The following is a 7103-nucleotide window of genomic DNA, read 5'->3' on the forward strand; positions in this document are numbered from 1 at the left end:
GCCAGCTTTTTGATTTTAAAATCTTTTAAAAATGCAGAAAGAAACGACAAAATATTTCAAGAAAGACAAAATTTTTCAAAAAAAAAATATACATAGCATATTATATAAATACCAGGGGAGTGGAAATTTTTATCCTGATCTAATAAATGGGAGGTCTTAATAAAGGGAACGATTATTTTAAAATAAACTCAAAAATTTTTAGAATGGTTGTCTAATATTCTTGCATTTTTAAGGACTGTTTACACTAAAAGTTTTCATTATTATCAGTTAGATACAGTATTACATTATTTTTATCAGTTAGATACATTCTTAAGCTCGGGATGGTGGCAAAAGTTAATAATCTCCCCCACTTCCCTGTATTAAACACCTGAGAGTATGTATATATAATCTATATATAATAAACATAAGTTTATATTTTAAATATAAATGTAAATAAAAGTTAATTAAAACCATAATAAAAGTCACTAACTTTCATATTAATCTCAAAGCCTCAAGGTTTTAAAAGAAGAAACTAAACATAATGACTGATAAGAAGGAATTAAACATAATGACTGATATCATATAAATCATGTAACACATGTTAAGACATTATTGAAGATTAAAACTTAACACAAAGTAGACATAGAGCACATGTAACAAATCCAGTTTTGATCTACTGTTAATTCATAGTCTTCTTTTTTAAATTTTGACAAGAACAGTGCAACCAAGCGCAACATATTTCACATTGAATACTGCTACATTCATTAAATTCATTAGCACTGATTTCTGGCTCTTCAAGTATTAGTTTATCGCAATTTCCACAGAATGTTATAGGTTTTAATAGTAACAACGTTGGAGAAACATGTTTTGAAAAAAATATTTAAATTTGCTTTAACCTTATCCCAGAGCTCTTGATCAAATTTCACTACTTCAACATGTCTTTAAGAATCCAAACAATAAAATATGCTGACTTGCAACTTGTGATAGCCATTTGGGAATTAATCTGTGTGTAATATTTATGATTCTTATTTAATGATATTTGATCATTTTTATTGTAAATAATCACATTCATTAGCTCCTTCTTTAATTGTTTTATTAAAAACTTTAAAAGGACATTTAACTTCCAAACACACCCTTCCATGGCATTTGCATACCATAAATCTGTCTGGGGAACAAGCAATAAGGTCTTTCATAAAAGTTAGAGACCCCTTTTTTCAATTTTCAAATCAGTGTGTTTTGATAAATGCTCTGCATAAAATTTTTTTATAGCACTTTGCTAATGATCAATTCCCCATTTGGTAGAAGCAGTAATAAATTTTTATTTGGGTATAAAATATCAGCAACAAGATTTTTTTTAGGCTTCTTAGAACTGGTATTTTTAGAAAGGGTGTTAACTTTGGTATATACACTGTGATGTTTGGATACAGTTATCATCCCCTTTCTCATTTGAAACCAGGTATTGCTTTTGGCTTGATCTCTTGTATTATATTCTACATTTTTAATTGTTTCCTGGGTCAAAACCATTTTTTCTAAAAATATTTTGCTCAAAGTTGTTTCATTAGTGTTAGAATAGTCAGAAAATATTTTAAAAGATCACTCCTCAAGATCAGGATTACTTTCAAAATTTTCATCAGATTTTTTAATTTTTGATTTAAATATTACAGCAGAATGCTCAGATATATAAATATTGTTTAAAAAAGTCTCAAACGAATGTTCATTCAAGTCACGATGGCTTTCAATTCTAGGGTTGAATTCTTGCAATGCTGTCATTTGTGTGTTTTCCTTCTCGTTATTATCTGTTGCATTATTTGCTATTCTTTTTCTAACAACTAGGTCAGTTATTAAACATGGATTGATATCTTTTCAAGAAGATTTATTCCAGTTTTGGAATATGCTAATAATAAAGGTTGGTGTAATCCAACAGTACATGTTGGATTACACCAACCTTTATTATTAGCATATTCCAAACTTCAAAAGCTCCAGCCATACATGAACACCAAGCAGAAATTATGTCATTATTACTAAAGGCAATCCAAAGTTTTCTTATTTCATTAATTTTCTGCAAACCACACACTTTAGAATATCCAAACAAAACATCTTTTTTAAACTTGAAGAAACTTGAAGGGCCAACAAAACCACTATAAAAAAATGAATATGCTTTTTGGTATTTATACTTGCCAATATATTCCGAATCAAAGTATCTTTTTTTAAGGATATACGAAAAAATATTTCCCATTGTTATACTAAGCCATTCAGCTACTAAGTCTTTTCTAATTTGAATAGGAACAGAGTTTGGGTCAATTAGATCTAAAGCTTTTAGTTTGTCCGCATATGATTGCTTAAGGTTTTTCTCCTGTTCTTCTGCTGTTTCTATAACTTCTATATTTAATTCCACTGCAGTAAATGCTCTTGCAACAAGTTCAGTTGTACTTAGCCCACGAACAGTTGTACTTAGCCCACGAACAGTTAAAAAATTAATAAGCTGTTTGACAGATAAATTCAAAAAATCTTCGTTATTCTTAAGTGGCATTTTAAAAACTACTTTAAATGATGTATTTCCAAATATAATATTCTATTTGAAACAAATAATAAAAAATAAGTTAAGCGTTCTCTTTATTTTGTTTACAATTTTGCCCTCCCGAGAAAAACATTAAACTTTGTGATTCTTAATTGCCGCTTAATTACGAAAAGGTCTATTTTACGGCAACGAAGAACATCTTTTGATTCGCTATGATTAATTGAATTTTTATTCTTTTTTTGTTAAGTTTATCTTATCCAAAGTTATAAAAACCTGCACTTATACTTAGTCTTAAACAAGTTAATTACAGCTTCAGCCCAATTCTAAAGTTCGAAACTGCAATATACTGTGGTAAACCTACAAATATCAATTTGTGCAAAAAGTTTCCAAATATAATATTTCAAAATTACTATTAAATGATTCATTTTGGTATTTTTTTTTTTTTATCCAGACCATTTTTTTTTTTCTTCATAAAATGATAATTATTTTTACACTTCTGTAGGAACTAAAAACAGAATGAAATTACCTTACCGGTTTTTATATTATTACAGCCACTTATACTATCTTTTTCAATAGTTTCAGTTTTTTCATTTTTGATCATTTAAAATAAAGTATTTTTGCATGGCGTTTTATAAAATTAATAGACCTCCTTTCTGTATAGTTTGAATAATATGGAGGCTGATTTAGTTTGAGAATAAAGTCATGAAAAACACGTGCCAGCTTTACCAAATGACTTCAAAATCCCCAGAAATTGCTGTGTCACTGGTTGTAACTCTAACTATGAATCTGTAAAAGAAAAGAGGCTATTTAGAGATTACCAAGGGATCCGAAAAAGCCTCTGAGAGTGGAAGTTGACACAAAATTAGTTTATTTGAAAAGTTTAGTCTCATTATCTCAAGAAAGATTCGGATTTAGACAATTATTACTCTTACTTTAATGGTTGCTGTATTCAATCAAAACAATTGGAAAACAAGACAGCTATTAATAAACTTTATGCTGTATTTATGCTGGAGTGAGATATATTGTTGAAACAGAGAGCTGAAATGTAAATCATGTTTAAAATGCAGTGGAGGAAAAAATGCTAAATGCATAAACTACACATTTAGAAAAATGCATTTTATTCACAGCAATTGATGATAATTTATATAAATTTTTTTATTTTTATATTTAGTGTTAATACCTATATCTCTAAAAAAATTATAAAGCTCTCTTTGGTTTTTCTTATGTAACTAAATTTATGCTTAAATTAGAAGAAGATTTAGTGGAAAAAATAGCTAATACGGAAATGGTTAGTTTGAGTTTATATTGAGAAAAATCAAGAAAATTCAATGTTTATATAACAAATAGTTAAACTAAATAATAAAACAATTAACAACAGAAACAACTTTCTTATTTTTTTCTTTGCAGACGGTATATTATTGCTTTATACATTACCTACAACAATTAATTAGTTTTTTGTTTCTTCAATAAGTCTTTCGAACATGCTATTGACCAATTTTTGACATGATAAGTTAATGTGTGGAACGTAGAGGTCGCAAAGGAAAAATAACTTACTGAGAAGGTAAGTTAACTATTCACAAAGCTAAAAAGGATTCGTTTATCTCCAGCAACACCATTGAAAAAAACTTTGAGTTAAATACAACCTCACGTACAATTAAACGACGTTTAATTGAGGGAAATTTTTTTCCAAGATCACCTAGAAGTGTACCGTAATTAAAAAAAACGACATGTGAAAGCCAAAAACGAGTTTTGATATAAATACTCTGCAAGGACAAGTAAGAAATGGAGTTTAATTTTTTTAACAGAAAAATCTAAAACCAATATTTTTGAATCAGATGTTAAGCAGTTAGTCCGCTGACCACCAAATAAAGAGTTTGACCTACAATACACTAAAAATATAGCAGATGTATGATGTATGATTGCGGACAAACTTTTTAGATGAGGCAAGCATAGCTCGAGATCCTTTAAGGAACCCTCTAAGATTGCTCTAAGGAGTAACTTCTCTGAGTTAGCTTTGAGAAAACCTTTAAGTTACCTCTGAGTGGGCGGCAAGCTGGTGGCGAGCAGGTGGCGAGTGGGTGGCAAGCGGGTGGCGAGCTGGTGGTGAGCGGGAGATCGAGCGGCGAACGAGTGGATGGCGCTTTCGCAAGCGAGCAAATATAAAACAGGGATAGACGAAGGTGTGCGCTTCCCGAACACACAGATGTACAAAAGGCAGAGACCAGCGACAGGGCAAACCTTCTAGGTTCCAGCGAGTCAGCGAATGTGGGCACTCGGCGCGTTTAGCTCCAGGGTTGATGATGTCTCTTAAGTAACGGATCCAATGAAGCGACCACTATCGACCACCAACTTTGCAATAGCGTCAAGCACGACGAATATGTTAAATTGACAGACAAGGTTACAGATGCTGTACGAGTTATACTTATGGTAATTACATTACGGTTGTTCCCAATCTTCAATCCTGAGTTTCACTCCAATTTAACAGTCTTATTACCAGCTCTATCAGAGAGCTGGTAATAAGACTGTGAAATTGGAGTGAAATGTCGGAAGGTGAGAATGTTGAGCCTTTAAGTAGAAAAGAATAAAAGAATAAAAGAATAAAAGAGTTAGAAAACCATACCGAGATAATCCCAATGTTGTTGTTGTCCAGAATCAACAGAAGGGAAATTTGTGATAAAAAAAGGTTGGAGATCATATAGAGTTCGGTTTCGAGTGAGATAACAGGTGTTGTGAGGAGGGAAAACTAATTTAAAAAAAAAAAAAGATCGAAATAAAAACGTAGACAAGATTTTTCATCAACTCTTCATATAAATAAGTGATAAAGCGTAAGAAGAAAACTTAAATACAACTGGGAACGGAGGTAAACACGAAGACGCATAAACAATAAAGCATAAGAAGAAAAGTTAAATAAAACTGGGAAAAGACGTAAACGCGAAGACTCATCAACCTGTCACATAAAAAAAAAGATGAAAAGGTATCGCAACCGACAAAAACAACCAAAAGCTATAAAAAGCTCAAAAAAAATAAAGTTGATTAGATAAAGAGGCAGATAAAGAGACGGATTTGAGCGACGGATGAGTATGGTCGTCCCTTTGAAAGGAGAGAAGAAAAAAAGAAGACAAAGTTTTAAAGAGAAAGTTTTAAGAAAGTTTTAAGAAAAATAATAAGAGAGAAAATTACCTTGATAAACAAGCAGCTTTATAAGCAGTTTTATAAGCAGTTTAATAAGCAGTTAAATAAAATAAGAAAAGAAGAAGACTTTGATATTGATTAAATAAAAATAACCAGAAGATTCAAATAAAAAAGAGATACTTGTAAGAAAAAGAAGATATAAAATAAAGCAGTAGTTGATGTAAAAAGTTTTGAACGCCGCAAAAAGCGTATGAGAATATTATTTTTATGATATAAACGTTATGAGTAAAAAAGTGCTAACCATTACACACTAATAGAACGTTGAGTTTTACTATATAACAAAATATATTAAACGTTCAGTTTTATTATATAACAAAATATATTCAACCCTATTTGATAAAATCTTGGACAAGCTGAGGAGTACTTGAAAGAAAAGAATAAATAGGATTAAGAGTAAGATGGTCGAGATCGAGATGGGAGAGGTCGGAGATAGGCACGAACTGCTTGAACAGCAAAGGAATAACCTTGAAGATGCATATTCAAAAGCAGTAGCTGGGTTAACAGGAGCGGAGTTAGGCCTTAAAAAGCTAGCTCTAACATTTACGCGAGCTAACAGATTATGTCACTTCTTCAAGGAGTGAAGACTTCACGCTGGGTGAAAGGGTCCGCCTAATTTTTAGAGACCAGGGGATCATGATAAGTGCAATACTGACAGTTATTGCCACTACGATAGGCTGGCTAGTTAATAATCTAGTTAGAGTACCGCTGACTGCTCAAGATGTAGCACCACCCGGACCCGGTCCCAAGGCTCCTGCACCGAAAGGAAAAGGAGTAATGGACAGGCGGTATAGTTCCTAGAAGGTTTGCCTAGTCGTCATCTGTTTCTCGTCATCTGGTATTGGTCCTATTTATTTAAGAACAAACACTATGACGGCTGACATATGTTAATATACTTCATAAAATAATGCTTCCGTAAGCTAAGAATAGCACGCGTTGCTTTGGATGTTTCAACAAGATAACAATCCAAAATATACGGCTTCTATCGCAAAGAGATGTTTCCAAAATTATGGCATAAAAAAATTGAATTGGCCAACACAATCTCCAGATTTAAATTCAATAAAAAATTTATGAAAAATTGTAAAAGATGCAGTAGCAGAACAAAAGCCTATGAACAAAAAGGATCTGTAGAAGGTTATAAAAGCATCATGGTACGCTACTCCGTTGTCAACAAAGGAAAAACCAAAGAGAACTTTATAATTTTTTTTAAAATATAGGTATTAACACTAAACATTATAAAAATAAAAAAATGTTATATAAATTATCATTCGTTGCTGAGAAAAAAATGTATTTTTCTAAATGTGTAGGGTCATGTATTTATTATTTGTTCTACTACTGTATCATTTAACAAATGAAACTTAACAAAACCTTTGGTTAATGTTTTTAACGGAAGCTAAGAAATACCAATAAGTTAATA

Source organism: Hydra viridissima, unplaced genomic scaffold (genome assembly GCF_058129835.1).
Source record: "Hydra viridissima isolate aposymbiotic clone 2 unplaced genomic scaffold, HvirCarnegie_v1 scaffold_6, whole genome shotgun sequence".
Taxonomy (NCBI): domain Eukaryota; kingdom Metazoa; phylum Cnidaria; class Hydrozoa; order Anthoathecata; family Hydridae; genus Hydra; species Hydra viridissima.